The sequence below is a fragment of the Lethenteron reissneri genome, chromosome 47 (genome assembly GCF_015708825.2).
Source record: "Lethenteron reissneri isolate LAM-NWPU_2019-01 chromosome 47, ASM1570882v1, whole genome shotgun sequence".
NCBI lineage: Eukaryota > Metazoa > Chordata > Hyperoartia > Petromyzontiformes > Petromyzontidae > Lethenteron > Lethenteron reissneri.
The window spans coordinates 8,472,450-8,481,711 of NC_083825.1; positions in this window are offsets into that span (position 1 = coordinate 8,472,450).

A 9,262-nucleotide genomic window follows, 5' to 3' on the forward strand; every position below is an offset into this window, starting at 1 on the left:
CAACACCCACTCAGCTACACGGGTGACCAACACCCACTCAGCTACACGGGTGACTAACACCCACTCAGCTACACGGGTGACCAACACCCACTCAGCTGTACTGACACGGGCTCTTACGCCCCGTAGCCTTCCGGGACACACCCAGCCGGGGTGCCCGTCTCGGCTCTGGGTACCACCGTCCCGACCCACACGGGCGTCGGACTACGGTCCCCCCAGTCTCGGCTCCGAGCCACACAGGGCCCCGGTCCCCACAAGGACGGCGGGACTAGGGGTCTCGGGCCACTACCTCCTCCACCCCGTCTTCGGTCTTCAACTGGTTAACACTGACCACGAGTGCTCTCGCGCGTCCCCCTTTATACCCCTCCTGCGGACGTCGCTGAGAGCACCCACTTATCTGACCAATCACTGCGCACTCGCTACGATCCTCTTTTCCCAGCTTGTGTGAGCACCGGCGCGCGCGTCCATGCCACGCCCACATCGCGTGCCCAACCCCGCGCCCCGTGATCCATCACTGCCGGCGCACGTCAATACCACCACTACACTTACACTGATACAGAACAAAATAAATTATATTCATGAAAGCGGAGGTGTAAGAGATTGTTGCAGTGATGAGTGAACTCCACCGTGAACCTGGTGATGAAGGTTCGACTCCTGAGTACGGCGAACATCAGTGGCGATTGATATCAGAACCCGTCGTGGGTATCCCCTTTCGCCAAACCACATTAATCAGTGCGGTTGAAGTATGGTCAAACGACTCCCATGTAAATATGTATGTTGAAATTATTTCGCACCACACGTAGCCAACCGTGCGGGGGAAGGACAACAAACGAAACACAAAAAACAGTTCTAAAAAAATGAGTTTTCAATTTTGATTTAAAAGTTTCACAGATCCAGTGACTTCCTAAAATCTGAAGGAAGAGTGTTCCAGACGGCCGCAGAAGTGCATCTGAAAGCGCGAGATGCAGTGACCGTCTTTGTTTGATGGCCAGCCAGAAGGCGCTGTGGTGGTTTATGCTCCTTAACGAGATCAGCAAGGTGGTTATCCAGCACGGGATTGACAAAGGGCTGTTAGGTCTTAATATATCCATGTTATATGTTATCGTGTAAAGCAATATAAAGTGAGCGAAATATTGTGAAAGTGTAACATTGGTGAAACTGTAATACGAAGGGTGCACATTGGCCTGCATTTGTAATACAATTTCGTGGGGTTGTATTACAGCTATACAAATAATCATCGTCATTAGAGAATAATTTCCCTGCATTTCATGATCAGCGAGTGAAAGATGCATTCTAATTGGAAAACTGCACTAATTAAGAATGATGAACAAGAAGACTAACCCATAGGTTGCCCGGCTATCCATTATAAAAAATAGAAATTATACAAAAAAAAACAACAACAATACACTAATCTTGTTTGGCACGTAGGCTTTCGCAACCAATATTATTCATAAAATAAGTATTTTTGTGTTATATCGCGTAAGAGTAATGTATCATTAACGACACATGTATACTTAATACAGTCATCTTCTTGAAACTGTGCACGTATCAGGACATTGCGAGATTAAACACAGGTTTCATTTTCCATGGGACACGTTTTTCTTTCTTTTAACCATTCGCACACTGTGAAAGTCACGCCCTGAGTGCACTCCCCATGAACCTGGTGGCATGAGTTCGCCTCGCATCTTTGTTATAAATAATAGTGCTCTGATTGGCAATTATTTATCCCACCATCAGCATCATCGTTGCTTAATGCTTATACAGCATCTCCCATGCACTACATCTCGGCATGTCCTGACGCAGAGGACACCCCCAGTGGCAGCTGTCCCTGTGTCACACAGGGTGATTGCAGCACCGGGTAAAGCAAGTGGGCATCAAGCAGTCTGCCAGTAGGGGCTCAATGTTCCTGATGCGGCTTCCCAAGTGTTTAATTTCCAAGTCAAATTTCGATTTAAAGCTTTCGTGACTGCAGGGATTCATCTTCTTGGTTCTTTCGGTAAAGTCACGTAGAATGGAAATAATAAAATAATTTTTTTTCCATTCTACGTGACTTTACCGAAAGAACCAAGAAGAGGAATTTCCAAGTCGTTTATTAAACTTGGCAAATTTTGACCGGGATGCCAGCTAGTGGCCTCGTCTTTTTTAGCGTAGCGTCATGATAGTTTTTTTTATTAATATATTTATATATACACTCGTTATTAAATCATGCAAAGTGTATTTCAGAAAAGATGGAGAAAAAACCCAGCAGATAACGTTTAACAAACTCGATGTAATAGACACCTCAAAATTAGAGACTAATCACAGGCCGTCCGGGCTCGCTGCCCTACTGCGGTAGGGGAAAGGATTGTGAGCAGTGCAACTAAGGAAAGGGGGGGGGGGGGGAGTTTTTCAAGTTTAAAGTTCATTTATTAGGTATAGCCCTGTGAGCCATTCGGCTCTTGAATCGGGTGCAACCGCAACAAACTTAAAACAAAAACATGAACAAGAAGACATCTTAAAGTGACTATATGCAAACAGAAAATCCAAGAAAATATATTGCAGAAAAAGCAACCGTACACCAACGGGAGAACATCGAAGACAGTGGAGGGACCGGGAAGGCCGTCATGGGATCATCCTGCACGTGCACAACATTCTTCACCACGTGTCATGACGAATGCTGCAGGGCCCGGCCATGTCCGTCCACAGTACTCGCCGAGATCCACTGGCTTCCGGTTTGCCGAGCGAACGCGTTATGAGGTTACACACAAAGTTATTGCCACAAATGAACCACAATTCTTTGCCGATCTCACCAGGGGCATACATCATCACGCGAACTCACAGTTATCATCGCGGAGGCTTCTGGCTAGCCATAAAGCAAACAGACGGTCACGGCATCGCGTACTTTCAGATGCGCGTCTGCGGCCGTCTGGAACGCTCCTTCTGATAATAGGAAGCCACTGGAGCTGCGCACTTTTAAATCATCTAGATTGCATGCGCATTTCCTTGAACAGCTCTTTGTGTTCAGTGTGCCGTCCTTCCCCTCCCGCACCTCCGATTAGCACGGTTGGCTACGTACGCTGCGAAACAAGTTCAGAATAGATCAATACATTTACCGTGGAGCAGACGGCAGACCTGGTTAATATACCCGCAGTATTAACCAGGGTGGCGGAAGCGCTTGAACCGCGAACCGCTAAAACGAGCAGTAAATCCACCAACCACCATTATCTCAAACCTTTGTACCACTGAACTGTGGTACACCCGGGCATGACGGCATTGCGGTTTCTATCCCGACGACTTGGTAGTTTGGTTGGTGGGTCACTTGGGAATGAATCCATGTTTGTGATGAAGCCACCCGGGCGCAGGGGTAATGAAGTGGTGACGATGGGAAGCAGTGCCGCAAGTAGGTTGTTGATCTATGTTGGTGCCGAGTGTTTTTGTCATCGTGTGTGGGTGAGTGTTTACCGTTTTCTCCAGCGTCTTCCCACACACACAGACGTACAAATATTGAATGTAAAATTGGCCAAGCATTCCAAAGTTCGACCCTCATAAAAATAACATGGAATTCATTAAGTACGTACCTTTAAAAAGGGGGTCGGAGGAGGGCGGGGGTTTAAATTAGGCGACACGGTGGCAAGATGTTAACTACCTCGCCTGGTATACAGGAGATCGTGGGTTCAATCCAGACTCTGACGTCTGTATGTTTGGAGTTTGCGTGTCTCTCTCCCCGTGGTCCTGTGGATTTTCCTCCGGATCCTCCGGTTTTTCCCTCCACATTTAGAAACACGCGTTAAGAGTATTTGGCTGCTATACATTGCCACATGATAAGCCACTTCGTTGAGTTATCATTTGTGGCCAGGTCGCTTATGAAAAAGAGCTGTATAGCTCGGTGGCCCTTACCTGGTAAAATAGATAAGAAAAAATAGTAATTTATATAACAAGCAATCTATTTCATTGCTTCCCATCGTAAGATAACATTGAATTTTGCACGAGGTGAGATAGGGTAGTGGTTTGGCGCTGTTGGATTGTTGGTTTGGTTTTACACGACGAAATTATTTGCATGCGCAAAGGTCAACAGCTTCATTTGAGCCCAAAGGTGAATTGACATTCAAATCAGCGGGTATAACAGTTTGGGTTTATATTTGGCACACTTTGTAGACGTTACAGCTCACTTACAAGGGGTTGTAAATTTTAACTACTTGCATATATAGGCATGTGGCCAAATCACCGGGAATTGATAGCCCAGCATCATACTTGTTGTACTGCATCCTGTAGGGTCGTGCATGCCCTAGCCTGTGTCCACCCTGCCTCGTCGTCATTTTCCCTCGATTGGTCTCCGATCCGTCGTGCTCTCCTGATCGCACGGCGCTTCGAGATGTTTGTGTGATGCGATTGATAAACATAAAATCGCGGAAAATAAAAAAATATTTTAAAAATTCCGCGGATCTCTATGCAACAAACCACTAATATAGGTAGCAATTATGTTCAAGTTAAGAAAATTTAGTTTGTTATCACTGCGCATACTCAGTGATAACAATAACACTCACTTTGCTCGGCCCACGAATTGGGTCGCAGAGCCGCTCCAATCAACGTCAATCAAACCCTGCCACCCACTGTTGTAAAGATAAGCTATTACTGTGCTGTAGTGGCAATCGCCTGGATTTCGGATTAACCGGAGCACATATTTGTTCGGTTTAAGCACGCGACTTGTAATAAACATTTCCAAGAATAACAACGTGTAAATGTGCTTAGATTATTAATTTGGGCTTCAGAGAAAATTCATGAGCAAAATCTCAGGTGCGCGGTTAATCCGTAAATCGGATAAACTGCACGCGTATAATTGACATTCGTCTACTGTATTTGGTGATGCTGCTGCGTTGGCAGTGGTGCATAATACAAACACATTCCTGCGGAGGGAGCTGGTAGGAACGTTGGGTTGCTCGGTCAATGGCCAGGGTCAACGGCGGCGTGGTGTATTCCGCAAATATGCCCGACTGTGAGGGCGGGCACAAGCCGGCGTGAGTAGATTAAACGTTGAGTTTTATTAGGGCACCACGGGGTTACCAGCCCCTCCCCACCAGCCCCACCCCTCCCACCCCCACCCTCCCCATCCAGCCCCTCCCCACACTCCCCTCCCCACCCAGCCCTTCCCCACCCAGCCCCTCCCCACCATCCCCTCTCCACCCAGCCCCTCCCCACCCTCCCCTCTCCACCCAGCCCCACCCTCCCCACCCATCCCCTCCCCACCCAGCCCCTCTCCACCCAGCCCCACCCCTCCCATTTTTGGATCCACGACGGACGGACGGACACAATAATCCCCTATGGGCTGGTGGAACCAGGTGGTTCCTACCAGTATAAAATACTTGTGTTGTGAAATGAGATGGTGGTCATGTATGATCCGATGTCAGAATCAACATTAGAGTCTTTATTTATCCTGGATAAATCCAATGTACTATGACGCTCTGTTTTCACAGATGTGCAAGATGGATATATCTCAAGAAGGACCCCATTCCCCAGACGCAATTGCCAATGATGAGCACGGTTGTCTACGTACGGTGCTAAAGAAGTTCAACGTACACACAAGGCCCAGCTGTATTTGTGCCACATGCAATACCCACCTGTCAACCGAGATGGCAGGCAGCGACTACCATTGGGCGAGAAACTAAGACCACTCTTGATGAGGAGGGTGGTAGTTGTAATACGTTGGTAAGAAAAGAGACTTTTTTTTATATTAAACTCGCTTTACTACCCGGCTTCGACCGAGACTTGGATTCTTGTGTTGGGGGCTGTCCATAAATGACGTCATGCAATTTTTGACCCCCCCCCCCCCTTCGTCACACGGCGTCACAAAAAGTCAGACCCCCCCTCAAATATGACGTCACAAAGCTCTGCCCCCCCCCCCAAAAAAAACACATGCTTCAAATCGCTTTAAATTATTGTCATTGTAGTGCGTATTTAATGTGGCGCTGCACTCTGATCTTGTAGGAGAAAACATTTATTAAAAAGTCAATTTAATTAAGTAGAACGTGTTGTCTATATTTATTTAAAGTTGCGCATTTTGATGTGACGTCACTTTTGTCAAACCCCCCCCTCGTCACACATCGTCACAAATGTCTGACCCCTCCCCCCCAGGTGCGTGACGTCATTTATGGACGACCCCTTGGCAAGAAAAGAGACATTAAAAATTAAATAAATAACGTGCGATGCATTGTCAAAGTGGACCAAAACCATTTTGCACCGCCTATAACACCTCCTATAATCACCCAGAAATGTCCTTAACGCTCGTGACGTCACTCCACATCGACCATCCCCCCTCATTAATATTCATGAGCAGGTGACGTCCTCCAAATGGACACCCCCCCCCCACCCCTCATTCATAACCATGAGCGGGTGACGTAGTACTCCCCCCCCCCTCTCATTGACGTCACTCCACATCGAACAGCCCCCCTCCTCTTCTTGGTTCTTTCGGTAAAGTCACGTAGAAGGGAAATAATAAAAGAATAAAAATAAAACATACTAAAATAATAATAAAATATTATTTTATTATTTCCCTTCTACGTGACTTTACCGAAAGAACCAAGAAGATGAATCCCTGCAGTCACGAAAGCTTTAAATCGAAAAGCCCCCCTTCTTATTAATGATGAGCGGGTGACGTCACTCCACATGGAGAACCGCCCTTCATTAATAATCATGAGCAGACGTCACTCCACATCGAACAGCCCCCCTCATTAATAATCATGAACAGGAAAAGACATTATTTTATTATTTCCCTTCTACGTGACTTTACCGAAAGAACCAAGAATATGAATCCCTGCAGTCATGAAAGCTTTAAATTAAAATCATGAAGAGGTTACGTCCTCCACATGGACCCCCCCTCATTAATAATCATGAGCAGGTGACGTCACTCCACATCATATTTAAACTCCCAAAAGGTTAACCTGTTAAACCTGGCTCCTGCAGGTGGGTGTCTCGCATAAGCCCCATCTGTGCACAAAGGCAACGATCCCCCGTGTAGCCTTCATAGACTGTTAGGGCAAGTGCTGTTAGCGAATAGCCCAGCGGTCGGGAACCTATGGCTCGCGAGCCATATATGGCTCTTCCGGTGACGGCATATGGCTCCCAGACAATTTTGAGTTGAAAAAAAAATAAAAATAAAATCAGTTTGGAACTGATTTTAAAATACTTGTGATATTGCTTAATAATACCGCGTCATTTTCAAGTAAACAGAAATTAGTTTTGAAGATAAAATTTCTCGGGTCACGGGTCCCGTGACCAGAATTCGCATTAAAAGTAAGACATATTTAATTTATTATACGTTAAAAATACTATATGGCTCTCAATGCAATATATTTAGAAATATTTGGCTTTTATGGCTCTCCCAGTCAAAAAGGTTCCCGACCCCTGGAATAGCCCCTCTGAAGAGCGGTATGGTAACCGAAGGGGCGTGTTGGCCAGCATCACGCCTGACCGCCTTTGTCTCCCCAGTGGCGATGTTTACACACCACACTAGGGTACCTATTTGAGGCTGAGTAGACCTAGGGGAGGCCCTGAATCGGTTCAGATTATAATTATCAGTTTCAGTTTTCAGTTTCATTTATTAGGTATAGCCCTGTGAGCCATTCGGCTCTTAAATCGGGTGCAACCGCTACAAATAAAAAAACAAAAACATGAACAAGAAACATCTTCAAGTGACTATGCGCAAACAGAAAAATCCAGGAAAAAACAGCAAAGTCTTCCAGAAAAAGCACCGTATATCAATGCTGTGTGCAAAAATCCCAGTGGGATGCAAGTCAAACAGTAACAACCATAATACAATTTATATTAAAGTAATCAGTCTAACTCTGTGCTACAACAAACAAATATGGCTAAACCAAACCGTTTTCGAAATCACCAAAATAAAGCTATAAAAGCAATGTAACAGTGATCTTAGGAACTGTGATTGAAATTTTACAATAAACGATATACATGACATGCACTACCAAACTTTGCAACCACAGCTGGCGAAACCATCACTTGGTGTTGGCCGTGAGCAGGAATTGAACTCAGGTCATCGGTGAAGTCACGTAGAAGGGAAGTAATAAAATAATAAAAATAAAACAATTCTCACGACGTTTCGGCCACAACGCAATCAGCCGTCCTCAGGTGAAAACCAGGTCTGTCGAGGCGACAGCGTCTGAATGAAAAACTTTTTTTATTTTGTTTTATTATTATGTTTTATTTTTATTATTTTATTACTTCCCTTCTACGTGACTTTACCGAAAGAACCAAGACGATGAATGCCTGCAGTCACGAAAGCTTTAAATCGAAATTCGGATCATCGGGTTTCGTAGCGCAACACCATCAACGCTGCAGGCACTCTTGGCCCGATCTGTGCATCTCGCACCGCACACGTGACCCACTCCAACATCACGTGATGCACGGCAGGGTCGCCGATGCCGTGCCCCCAGAGGTTGGTGCACCGCGGCAGGAGCGCGCCACCCCACAGGGGGCCCAGGGGCCGTCCATAAATGACGTCACGCGATTTTGGACGATATTTGAACGCCCCCCCCCCCTCGTCACATGACGTCACAAAAAGTTAGACCCCCCCTCAAATATGACGTCACAATACTCTGCCCCCCCCCAAAGATATATAAACCATGCTTCAAATCGCTTTAAACTATTGTCATTGTAGTGCGTGACTGCAAGGATTCATATTCTTGGGTTTTTTCGGTAAAGTCACGTAGGTAAAACATAAAAATTAATAAAAGTAAAAAAAAAAATTATTTTACTTTTATTAATTTTAATGTTTTACCTACGTGACTTTACCGAAAAAACCCAAGAATATTGTAGTGCGTATTTAATGTGGCGCTCACTCTGATGTTGTAGGAGAAAATATTTATCAAATAGTCTATTTAATTAAGTAGAACGTGTTGTTTGTATTTATTTAAAGTTGCGCATTTTTATGTGACGTCACATTTCTCCACCCCCCCCCCTCGTCACACATCGTCACAAATGACTGCCCCTCCCCCTAGGTGCGTGACGTCATTTATGGACGGCCCCTGACCAGCGTGGTGAAGTATGGTCGAATAACCTTCGTGACCGACACAGCCGTAGGGAGGCATTTGTCAATAAGTGCTTTGACGAATGGATGTTAATAACGAAAACATCCATCATACAGATAGGACTTAAAACTAGGCGTCCAATGTTGCGTAACATTACGATGCACTTCTAGATTTGAAGCTTTCGTGACTGCAATGATTCATACTCTTAGTTCTTTTGGTAAAGTCACGTAGGTAGAAAAATGAAATTA